The following is a 13,459-nucleotide window of genomic DNA, read 5'->3' as shown; positions in this document are numbered from 1 at the left end:
GTAGGTGTTGACTTGACTCCATGTGGTTGTCCAAAGCTAAAATATTTGTCCACATTTCGTAATTGATGAAACATAGGTATTCAAAATATCATTGTTATTATAAACTTTCAATTTTTAAATATTTAAAAGTTAGTAAAGACCAAAGAAACAAAATTCACAAAGGAATTAGAAAGATGGGAAGATGGGGATTAATTAGTGGTTCTATCCAAGCATTAGTTATTTAAACTAAATGAGTCCTCATAGAGTCTATTTAATCTAAAAAGTTTTACGAATAATGGGTTCTCTTTTTTCTGCTAAGTCCTAAGGCTATGGAGGGAAGACTACATGTGTATCTAGTATAACATAAGGGGATAGGGGAATTTGTTTTATGTTATGTTTTTGGCAATTTCGATTGTAATAATAGGATACAACTAATCTCGTGGTCATTTTTTTTACCTAGAAATAAGGATGAGTCTATATTGTAGATCATATGGTTTGTATATTCATTTTTCTAGATTAGAATGAACCATGTATGGTTATCTTTTTCATATTTCTAAATATCTCCTTCCATTATTATCAAGGTTGTGTTGTATGTAATCATGTAGTTCACATATTCACAACTTGCAGAATAGGATGCCCAATTTCTCTCATTTTCTCTATAATGTAAAAGATTGAATAGGTAGTCTTGTGACTATTTACTTGTCTTTCTCTATATTTAAAGTTGATAAACCTAGAAATCACATTCATTTTATGTTTATGGATGAATGCCAGTAAACCTTTGTGTCTTATGGTAAAAGGCATATTCAGTTATTTAATTCACTGTAAACATTTTTATGAGGGAGTTGTATCTCACAATTCAAAGTAGAGTTATCAATCAATGATAACTCATCCAACTGTTGGTAGCATTTGTGCCTTCATTCAGACATTTGGAATCATTAGTTTACTTTTTTTTAAAGGAAAAATTTGATTACCAACAACAGGTATCATGATCTCTAACATATTTTGGGACATCAAATTAATGTATACATTAATTATCATGAGCTCTGACACATTCTAGGACAATAATTTACTATAATTTGACATGATAATAGATCAAGAACTCAAGAACAACAACTTTAGTATCATGATTTCTGACACATTTTGGGACAACTGAATGTAGTCTATTGTGATATTTTTCATTATTTGATGTCTGACACACTTCGAGACAACAATTGGATGTAGCCTATCAGATAATTGTCATGATCTATATCATCACAAGTATCATGATCTCTGAAACTTTAGGACAACAACTTAATGTAGTCTATCATGATACATTTGTTATCATGATTTCCAACACTTAGGGGTAAAAACTCAATGTAGTCTATTATGATAACAATCAAGCCATTGATAAGTCCATCACTTTACGATAGCAACCTCACACATAGATCAATGAAAGATCATCACCTTTAGTACGATAATCCATATATGCAAAATAGTAACTCACATGATGTCCTCCATGAACCATGTTAGAGGGTGGATCTACCATAGCTGCTCCTAGAGGGTGGAACAAGGCTTTTCACCTCAACCTTCTCTCTTACAAAGAAGAATTCAATACAAAAAATTTCACCTAGAAATTTTCATGGAGAAGAAGTCATTAATAAGGAATTTTACTTGAAATTCTTGCTCCAAAGAAAGATCCAGGGAAGTCAAATCCTTAAGCTTCTCTCTCAAAATTTCTCTTCATTCAAGGATGTATGTTATAACCTATTAGACTCCCTCTAAATTAGATAGTAATCTTTTGACTTTTTGGTGACAAGTCGTCACTTCCTCATGATGAAATAGGATAGGCCCATCAAACAGGGCTGAAATTGACCCCTGCAAGCAATAGTGGAAGAGACTCTATGCCTTCATCCACCTACACCTTTAATCATGTCGCACAAGTCTATGGAGGCTTGCATAGTGGGTGGCTTTCATATTCCTACAAGAAAAATGTTGATGGTAAATACATGGGTGATTCATAGGGACCCAAAGTTATGGAATAAACCACTTGCTTTCATACCAAAGCGTTTTATGGAGAAAGGAATAGAGATGGACAATGTACAAGTGAGAGGGATTGAGTATAGATGCTTCCATTTGGGGGGAGGGGGGACAGAAGAGGTTGCCTAGGTATTGTTTTAGCAATGAACATGGTGCAAACAATTCTTGCAAGTTTTTTGCTGAGCTATGATTCGTTTGTTTCAAATGGTACACTTATTGACATGCATGAAGGAGTTGGCATGACAACACCAAGGGCAGTGCCATTGGAGGTTCTTTTCAAGTCTCATCTTCCCCATCATCTCTATCAAAAGAAGATCCAGCTTCAAATAGTTAAACTCCAACTCAGTTTTTTTTCATTATCTTTTGATTGTTGAATATGCAATACACTATCATACTAGTATGAATGTGAGCACAAATAATTAGTCTATTATAGCTTAATTTTAATGATTTGATGCAAGGTAGGCATGAGTAGGAGTTTTTCTTTGATGTAATAAGAGCACTTGGACCATAATAAAATGTTATTCAATCAATTTGTAAGGCTTCTTAGCCAAACTGTTCAACATACATAGTTAGCACATAGTTGGTTAAACTGTGGTCAATGACACCAAACATAAAAAAAAGTTTGTAAGCCTTATTTGTTATATTGGAAAGGTTATAGAGTCATATGAAGTCATTATTTAGGTAAATAATTAAATTTAACAAAAAATTTAACATTTTAGAGGTAGCATATGAGAGGCTATGGACTATGTTAACATTATGAAAGGCCTCAGAATATCTTTGATAAGTAGATGATTAAACTCACCCTTGAGTCCAAAATAAATGCACTTAGCTCCAACATCGAGTTCTAACTATTATGATCAATTTCCAAGTTCCCGAGAAGAGAGGATTATGGTGAAAAATAGCAATATGATGGTCTATGCATAATATTGTAGCACCGTGGTCTTATAAAGAGCTCTAGAAATTGTGATCACTATAGTTGACGTATGTGGAGCACATTGATTCAAATCATTCTTTTTCTATTTTCCAGTTGGAATATGCCCTAGATTCTTGGTCCCATTTGGTGGTAGAGTCCAACAAATTTCAAGTATAGTGATAAATTAAACTTATTCAGGTTGAAATGTTTTGCATGGTGATTATCAACATACAAGCCTCATCAATGCGTAGGTAGATATATCGTTGTACCCAGGTGAAGGAAATATAAATCCGGAGTTTGAACTTTTGAATCCAACAGAACTAGTATTTGATATAATGATGCTACTTCATTGTTAGGCATTGACTTGACTCCATGTGGCGGCCCAAAGCTAAAACATTGGTCCACGTTTCATAATTGATGAAACATAGGTATTCAAACTATCAGTGTTATTATAAACTTTCAATTTTTAATGTTAGTAAAGACCAAAGAAAAAAAAATCATGGAGGAATTAGAAATATGGGAAGATGGGGATTAATTTGTGATTCTATCCAAGGATTAGTTATTTAAACCAAATGACTCCTTGTAGAATCTATTTAATCTAAAAATTTTTAGAGAGAAGGGGTTCTTCTTTCTTCTTTTTTTGCTAAGTCTTGTGGCTATGGAGGGAAGAATACATTTGTATCTAGTATACCATAAGGGAATAGGGAAACTTGTTTTATGTTATGTTTTTTACAATTTTGATTGTCATAACAGGATACAACTAATATTGTCATCATTTGTTTTACCTAGAAATAAGGATGACTCTATATTGCAGATCATATGCTCTATATGTTCTTTTTTCTAGATTAGGATGAATCATATGGTTATCTTTTTCATATTTCTGAATATCCCCTTCCATTATTATCAAGGTTGTGTTGTATGTAATCATGCGGTGCACATATTTACAACTTGTAGAATAACATGCTTTATTTTTCTCTTTTCCATTGTAATGTAAATGACTGAATAAGAAGTCCTGTGACTATTTACTCATCTTTCTCTCTATTTAAAGTTGATAAACCTACTAGAAATCACATTCATTTTATATTTGAGGATGAATGTTAGTAAACCTTCGTGTCTTCTAGTAAAAGACATATTTAGTTATTTAATTCATTGTAAATCTTACTATGAGGGAGTTGTACCTCACAATTCAGAGGAGATAATCAATCAATGATAACTCATCCAACTATTGGTAGCATTTGTGTCTTTGTTTAGGTATTTTGAGTCATTTTGAGACAATAATTTACTGTAATTTTTCATGATAATAGATCAAGAACTCAAGAATAACAACTTCAGTATCAAGATTTTTGACACATTCTCGGACAACTTAATGTAGTCTATTATGATATGTTTCATTATTTGATCTTTGACACACTTCAAGATAGCAACTAAATGTAGTCTACTACACTACTACATTTGGGCCCAAATTTTGATGATGGGTCATTGCAATTATGATAGTAAATCGTCACCCAACTGACATCAGTCAAAATTGGCTCCCATCGGATGGGTGTCAGATTTTTGCTATTGCAAGTTATGATGATAAGGGCTACCATTGCAATTGTGATGAACACATATGTCATAAATTGGACTATAGTTGTGGAAAACCATTCAATTTCACTATAAGCATTGTGATGAAAATCTGTCCAATACACTATCACAATTATGACGTCTGTGTGACATAAATGCTATGGATCCAACAACAAGCTATCAGAAACCTTTGTTGCAATGAGGGTGGGCATGTGGTAGGAATGCTATGGGATTGATGGCTAGCCATCACAATTACGACATCATGCTATATTAATAAAAAAAGAATTTGGTAGCAAACGTTGAATAAGTAGAATTTGTTGAAATCGGTCATAGGGTACCCTATGACCCCTTTCAACCCTTTCAACCCTTTAATGACAAGATATGAGCTCCTAGGGGTCCTAGGAATCATAGTGACATGTGTTGTCATGAGATGGGTCGAAAGGGGTTATAAGATACACTATGACCCCTTTCGACTGATTAGAATATATATAAAATATGTCCCTAGGCATCACAGGGAGATATGTTATCATATTATGAATCATAAGGGTTCATAACTAGTACGATGATCTATTACTATCTATTAAGACCCCTTAATATGCATTAGGACCAATTATAACTTATTAATACCCCTTAAACCACCTCAATGGACTTATGATATACACTAAGGGGTTATAATATGTATTAATGAGTCCTAATGTTATCTAAGTGATCCTATGATACATTATGGTCCATTAGGACCCCTTATGACCTATTCATACATATGAGAATCAATTTCAACCCCTTAGAAAACATATACCATCAAAAGGCGCTATATTAAAATAGTGTGATCGCTCTATAGTGCGTACGTGCTACGCAATCAACTACATTTTAGTAGTGTGATCACACTATTGAGCGATCACACTTTTAAAATGCATTGGAATTCGCCAAACCTAAGGCTTGGATTTTCCTTGGAGATCCAACCCAAAGGTTTGGTAGTCTCAAACATGCCTGAGACATGTTAATTAATAAGCATTCCAAAAATGCTTTTTTTTCCTCTGTGCACCCCATCAGTATTCACCGTGGTTCAATATTAATAAAATTAGGTAACTTAATATTTTATGTCTTTCTGAGATATTTAACCATATGATTTATTTTAAATTTAGATGATTTTTAGCCTTTCAACTATAATTTATTTTGAATGTATGTCCATTTTCTCTATAAAACCAACATATAGTATTTGGGGGTTAGATTTTAGGTCGTTGATCAAATTTTGTGACCAATTAATTTTTTGTAAAATAGACTCCATTATACACACTTTAAAAAAAAAGATTTGATTTATTTCAAGGGGTGCAAAGAGAGATTTAATGTCTTGGAGATGTGCCCACTTACAAAATTCAAAAAAAAAAATCATTAAAAAATTACACAAAAATATAGGATAAACCACAGTGTTAGATAACTTTTGTTAACTTTACACTAGAGCGATTAAGTAATTTCAAAAAAAAGTTAGAGTTTTAGGGGGGTCACACTTGTCAGTTTGTATTTTTACTAAAAATGAGTACCACTTTCTATGGCCTCAAATTTTGAGGGGATTAAACTCCACCGATTTAAAACAAAAACTAGTAGTTTAAAAACTAGATTTTAAGGACTCTGAATTTTGTTTTTATTGTATTTTAAAATATTGAGTGTAACTCTCTTCAAATTCTCATTGATGTGCAAAAATTATTGATTTAAAAAAATAGGTGGAATCTTAGACCCCCCCTTTTGGTACCACAACTTGGTGCATACAACTAGGACAACAACTTAATATAGTCCATCAAGATAATAGGTCAAGCCATTGTTTAGATCATGACCTTATAATAGTGACCTTTCAACACAAACATTAATGGAAGATCATCACTTCTTATGATGTTTTCCAATAGAATCATGTAGAAACTCACATGATATCCACCATAGCTACTCCTAGAGGGTGGATCAAATTTCATTTACCTTAAACTTATCACTTTTAGAGAAGAATGTATTAAAAATAATTTCACCTCAAACTTTTCTTTCGTAAAGAAGAACTCATTAACAAGGAATTGCACCTCAAAATTCTACCTTTGAACAAACATTTTGGGAAGTCATAACCTCTAGATGCTTCCTTCAAAGGTCTCTTTATCCAAGCATGCCTAAGATAAACTATTGGAATCCCTCTGAATATGATATCAATCTTTCAACTTTCTAGTGACAAGTCATCACTTCCACATGATGTACATAAGGGTAGTGGTGCAAGAGCACCTAGGTAAGGCTATCTACCAACATAGATTTCCTCAATTGATTTTTGGCTTGTAGTGGCCTTAGCCAATCCATTAGGATAATAAAGGGATTAGTGAGTCCTAATGTGTTTCTTTTCCATAAGAGGTCAATCTGGGTCCTTAGAACTATGCAATATTACTTTATTGCCCAAAGTTGCTAGGTGAAATGCAAATATTGTCATTTTTGCTAAAAGTGATTTTTGTGCATTTGGAGGGCTAGATTGGGAAAGGAAAAGGTAGAATGTTTTTTTTATGTGCTAGATGACATAGTCAAACAATTCTAAGAGTTTTAGGAGGCTTTGACCAAGCCTAGTCCATAGAGACAAAATGTTGTCAAGTTGCATGACAACTTTGCAAAAATTGTCATGACAAATTTTGTTGCAAAAAAAAAAGAGAAACTTCAATCAAATAGTTGTATAACCACCTCAAATTAGTTGGATCATGTGGAATGGGTCTTCTTAAGGCCTCCCTTGACCTTGAACAAGGGTCAGATGACATTGTGAAAGGTTTTTGAGTAATGAGCAAGCACATCTTATTGTTATTTTGTTCATAATGCAATATTTTTGCTTCTTAAAGCTATTAGCTAGATTGATTTCCATACTATACTTTGATCATGTGTTGGTAGATGTTATTAGATATTTTTTGTATGATTAGTAGGTCGTTGAACCCATTTCATTTCCTTTTTGTAAATATTTTGGGTTTTGCTTAATTGTTGTCCTGAACTAGGTAGTTTGTGAAAATGGAGTCTTAATTCACCTTTCCACTATGGAAATGGTACAATATTTTGGAATCTATGAGAAGACCTATAGGCTTGCAAGTGTGTGGGACCTAGAAAGAAAGTTTCATTGATGCCCTAGATAAGCCAAGTGAGCAGGGTTAGGGATCATAGAGTTTGCAACAACAAATGAGGGGATTGAATGTAATGAAGGCTTTAGTCCAAGTGGATAGGGAGAAGGACACGATAGTGGAGAATACATATGCTAAAGGAGACCACTTGGTGACATGTTATAGTGTGGATTTGAACAAACCCTAGGGATTTTTATCAGCCAATTAGCAAACCCTTATTTTAGGCTTAAAATTAGCATTCCATTGGATAAACTAGATGAGGAATTGAGACTAGGTGAATCTTAAAGGTCTCCCAAAAGGGTATTCTGATATGAAGTTATTTTTCCACCTCTTTGAGAATTTTTTTGAGTTAAGTGGGAAAAAAAGAGTTTGGAGACCTAATTCCTTGTAGACCTTTTAGGCCTAAATTGGAGTAGTTTCTTGAAATTAGCATAGATTTCAATGGATTTTTGATGGGTGAGTGTTGTAATAGCCTCAAAACCATAGGGACAATCCCCCCCTTTAATGTTAAGTAGATTATAGCCATATGTGGGTATTTGGTATAGGTGAGCCATTAGAGCATCTAAGGAGCATTGCTAGAATGAAGTTAGGTTCTACATTGGTGTGGACAAGTTGAAAGTGGAAAGGAATGGAATTGGGATCCTTCCATGTTAGGTTTAGTGCAAGAACCCTACTAGGATAGAGAAGGTTCCTAGAGAGAATCCTAGTAGAAGTTAGGGTTAAGGAGCAAGACTTGTCCTTACATTAGAGTGCTATTAGAGCCCCAAAAGAGTTGGGATTGTGGATAGATGTTTTAGACTACAAAGGAGTAAGTAGGTGAAAAAAGCATGGTGACTAATGTTATCCAAGGAGGTGGGTGAGAAAAAAGAGAAAATAGGATCCTTGAAAAAGTCCTAGAAGAAATGAAGACTAAGCTAGAAGAAGTTGTGGAAGTAGCTAGGAATAAAGATGAAGAAGGTGGAAGTAGTGAAAAAGGAAAGGAAAAGGTTGACATGAGGAGGAAATCATACCTAAACTAGACCTGTCATTGAATGAGGAGCCATTCTTGAAGGCCATCAAAGCACTAGGAGGAATTCCATTGTTTAATAGAAATATGGACACTGATATAGTGATGGAATGGTTTGTGGGGATGGAGAACCATTTTGAATGTGAAGGTGTCACAGAGGCACAAAAAGTGAAGGTTGGAAAATCAAGACCCAAGGGACTAACATTGACATGGTGTAAGTACTTGTAGGATGAAAGGGTCAACATGGGCAAGAATCCTATAGCTAACTGGAATGCTATGGTGACCATAATGAAAGAGAACTACCCACCAAAGGATTATGAGGTACAATTGCATAGAAAGAGGCAAGGCTTGGAGAAGAAAGACTTGGATGTGGCCTCTTACATAGAGGAATTTCATAAACTATGTTTAAGATCCAAAATATAGGAAGATGAACTTGTTAAGGTAGCAAGATACTTGGGTGGACTTAAATGGAGTATCCAAGAGGATCTAAGCCTATGGACCCCTACCAATGTTTAGAAGTGTCATCAATTGGAACTCAAGTTGGAAGATCAAATAGAGTTTGATGTAAACTGGTTATTAGGCCAAATTGGAAGGAACATTTAATTTTTTTGAGATTGTTACAAAACATTTACATGACATGGATAATAGATCCCTATGCTATGTGTTCAATGATCAAGATGAAGAGGAAAAACATGGAATCATCTAGAAAACTAATTATGAAACACTTTAAATAGTGATGAGCTTAACCTAGATTGTAAGCATACAAAGTAAGAGTAAGGGTAGAGAGGTGTATGCATGCAAATAAGAAGTAATATGCAAGAGAAAGATTGAGAACATATCAGAAGTTAGTGAAGGGTTCTATTATCATCTAATAGATCAAGTGACCTAGTCATGTCAGTGAAGTGAAAGGGAGAGACAAGTTTAATAGATCAAAGGGGAGGATCAGTTAGCAAGGAGAAGATTCAAAATTATCTTACAAAAAAAACTAAGAGTCAAGTACTAAATTAGTTTTAACTAACTTGAATTAGGATAAATATCTTAATAGAGTAGTCTTAATAAATCTTTGTCAATATCCTAATAGAGTCCTTACTTTATTGTAAATGTTAAATCCTCTAACAAGGTGAGACCTAGCAGTCTCTTAAGCCTTTAACATGGTAGACTCCTCATGGGGCAGATCATATCTTTTGATAAAACATTGTAACATTAATTGGTTAACTTTATTACTATAGTAGTGTAGATTTGTGGGTGCTATCCCCACCCTAGTTTTACCTTCATCTTGGAGGGTTTCTAGGTAACAAATATTGTGTTATGTGTTTTTATTTTAATTCATGTGATTGATTAGATTTATATGTTACAATAGATATACATTATAGGTTTTACAAGAACAAGTTATTGATAGATGTGAATGAATTGGTGAAAAGTTTAAAATGTTAAAGATTTTGACTCACCCCCCTCTCAGTATCTTATTTATCCTATTTATTACTTTATCAATCAACAATTAGTAGTAGAGCATTGGTTCTCTAAGAGAAGATTAATAGCTTGGAGATTAGATCTTGGAGATGGAGGCATTCAAATTGGACAAGGTTATTAACAATTAGGTGATTGATATCCAACTCATGCTATAGAAACTTGAGAAGGCAAGACAAGATCTAAAGGATTCCCTTAAAAAGAGAAAGGATATTTCCATCGAGATAAAAAAAATTTCCTATGAAGAATTGAATCACAAGGATGTGGAAATTGCAAATCTCAAATCATAGAATGATATATTGAAGAATGGAGTGAAAAATGAGAAGGAATCTATGAAGAGATTCAACAAACCAAAGGAGGCAATGAAGTACTTTGAAGAACTTATGATGTCATCAATATGTTCTAATGGGTTAGGACATTCATACACTAAGAAAGGAGAATCATCCAGGAATGGAGAACTAAGGAATGCAAAGACAAAGGACAAACCAACATGCTAACACTATGGAAAACATGGTCAAACTACAAATATCTATTAAAGAAAACATGATATACAAAATTCTAAACCTAATTTTATTGGTTGCTATTTTTATTGCAAGAAACAAGGACATCAAATACATGAGTGTAGGTCAAGACTAAGGAATACATCTACTACACCTAGATTTGAAGGATACTGCTATAACTATTAGAAGTATAGACATAGAGCATATGGATGTAGATCAGACACAAAACTCTACTAGATAAATCAGATAAAGAATTATGCACCTAACAATGTGTTAGAAGTAATAGTTCACCAATATAGCTAAGAGGGGGGGGGGGGGGGGGGGGGGGTATGGATCAATTATGTATCAATCTTAAAAAATTCTTACTTTATCAAAAAAAGTAAACAACAATCATAAATAAATGCACATACACAAATACACCAAATATGTTGACTAGGGAAACCCTTGATTAGAGAGAAAACCCCGGTGGGAATGGTGCCCACAGAATAATGTACTAATCTAAATATTCCTTGTTAGAGGATAAACCTTGTTAGGAGTTTGTTACAATACTTAGTACAAAGAGTCCTTATTAAGAGATTCCAACCCTATTAGGAGTTGTAGAAGGCAACTGAACCCACTATCCAAATAGCTTTAGGATTAGATCAACGAACCCACTATCCAATTGACCTCAGTACTATTCCTTTTAGAATAATAGATGTGGAACAATCTCTTTTCTCTTCCTCTATCCAGTACACCAGACTTCTTCACCTTCAGATCATGCAAACAAATCTAGAACTCATCAGCAATGCTTAAGGTCACTTAGATGCATTAGTAGATTACTCTACTCTTCTACTTCACAATTTGCAAGTCTTCTCTACTTCTTGATCACAATGATGGTCACTAGAAATCAAAAAAACATATTTTCCTTTATACCATGCTCAATCATTAATTTTTTAAGTCAGCTCCATATTTAATTAAGTAAAATACACATTTAATTAATGTTGTCGGCTCATAATTTTTCCCAAACTTCCACTCGTGCAACTTTTGCACCTACACACTTGATGACATCATCAGTTGTTAGTGTAATTCATCCAGTTAATTGTGCAACCCTTAATTCCAAACACAATGTGCTATATTGATTATAATACAAAGACTATTTTCTTTATACTCTATTTTCCCTATGGTCCTCTATAAATCATTAATATCCTTCATATGCTGTCAATTCAAGTTTTGCGCACTTTACCATATGTGAAATACATGTTGTAGTATATGTTGTTAACTGCACATGTATAGATACATAATGTGATGTTCTCAATACATAAATCTTAGTGTGTTGCTCTGTTAGTCTTACTATGTTGTCATCAATGACAAACAAAGTCAGAACACTATTCTACAATATTTTCTCATAGCATTAGCATTCATGCTAATAATCTCCCCCTTTGGCATTGATGGAAAAATAGATGAAAAACATCTAGTTCCAAGAATACCAATGAATCAATCAAATCTTGCTTTATGTAAGTCCCTCATAGTACAAGTTCTCTCGTTTTTTTTTTTCATATCACTCTCTCTCCCTTTCTAATGTAATGTTTTCTCATATCACTCTTTCTCCCATTCTAATGTTTTTCATATCACTCTCTCTCCCCCATTGACATCAATGCCAAAGGTAGTACAAAAATTGAACATATAACAACCTATTAGCATGACCACAAGCCGGTCTATTGCTTTATAATCTTTCCATATACTTTTATAAGCAACACAAGTATCTAAAGATACTATTGTATACTAATTACCTATTACCAAGAGTCCTTGATTGACTTTGTTCATCATGAATAATCCCCCATTGAGGAAGCATCAACATTCAATCCAGTCTAACAATGGTGTTGTGTACCCTAGACTAATGCACTTCTGCATCTTCTATTCTGAGCTAGGTAGGGGCATAACCCCAAGCATACCTCTCAAGTATTCAAATGTATCCTTTGGTAAGGCCTTTGTGGAAATGTCTACAATCTATTTTTTAGTGCTAATGTATTCCAATCTGATTTCTTTCTTTGCAACTTTTTCTTTCAGCACATGATATTTTATAGCAATGTGCTTAGTCTTAGAATGCAAAATAGGATTCTTAGACATGTTGACTATACTTGTGTTATCATAGTAATGATAATAGGTTCTGTGAATGTGATTCCAATATCCTTCATCATCTACTTCATCCATATGATATGATTACAATTGTTTTCTACTACAACATACTCAGCCTTTGTAGTACTTTGTGAGGTCCAATATTGCTTCTTGCTGAGCCAAGAAACTAGTCTTTCTCCAAGGAAAAATGCTTCTCCGCTAGTACTTTTTCTATCATCTCTATCTCCCACCCAATTAGCATCTTTATAAGTATAGAGAGTAAAGTCATTGCTTCTTTCATACCAAATACCATAATCTGATGTTCCTTTTAGATATTTGAATATCCTCTTTACTACTACATAGTGATATTCTTTAGGATCAGCATGAAATCTTGCTACCATTCCAACATCATTAGCTATATTTTTTCTGCTATGAGTCAGATATTGCAATCCTCCAACCATAGATCTATATTCTTTTGTTCAATAGTAGGTGTCTCATCCTTGCTGGATAACTTATGACCAGTTACCATAGGAGTTCCAATAGGTTTACAATCTTCTAGACTAAATATTTTTAGCAAATCTTTCAAATATTTAGTTTGAGAAATAAAGACACCTTCTTTGTTTTGAACAATTTACAATCCTAAGAGGAATTTCATTTCTCCTATCATGCTCATCTCAAACTCATTCTTCATATCTTTTGAGAATTTGTTACTACCTTCAACATTTCCACCAAAAATGACGTCATCAACAAATACAATGATTATTAGAAAACCATCTCTATTTTCTTTAAGTACAAGTTGCTATCT

At 33.7% G+C, this 13,459-nt stretch overlaps 1 pseudogene; it reads right to left on the bottom strand.

Annotated features, from left to right (window-relative positions):
- Nucleotides 1-13,459, bottom strand: part of LOC149528426 (ABC transporter C family member 3-like) — a 290,021-nt pseudogene that overhangs the window by 115,670 nt on the left and 160,892 nt on the right.

The sequence above is a fragment of the Cupressus sempervirens genome, chromosome 11, assembly GCF_028749045.1.
Source record: "Cupressus sempervirens isolate cs-2001-9-10 chromosome 11, ASM2874904v1, whole genome shotgun sequence".
Taxonomy (NCBI): domain Eukaryota; kingdom Viridiplantae; phylum Streptophyta; class Pinopsida; order Cupressales; family Cupressaceae; genus Cupressus; species Cupressus sempervirens.
The sequence above is the reverse complement of the archived record's forward strand: the minus strand, read 5'-3'. Positions and strand labels throughout refer to the sequence as shown.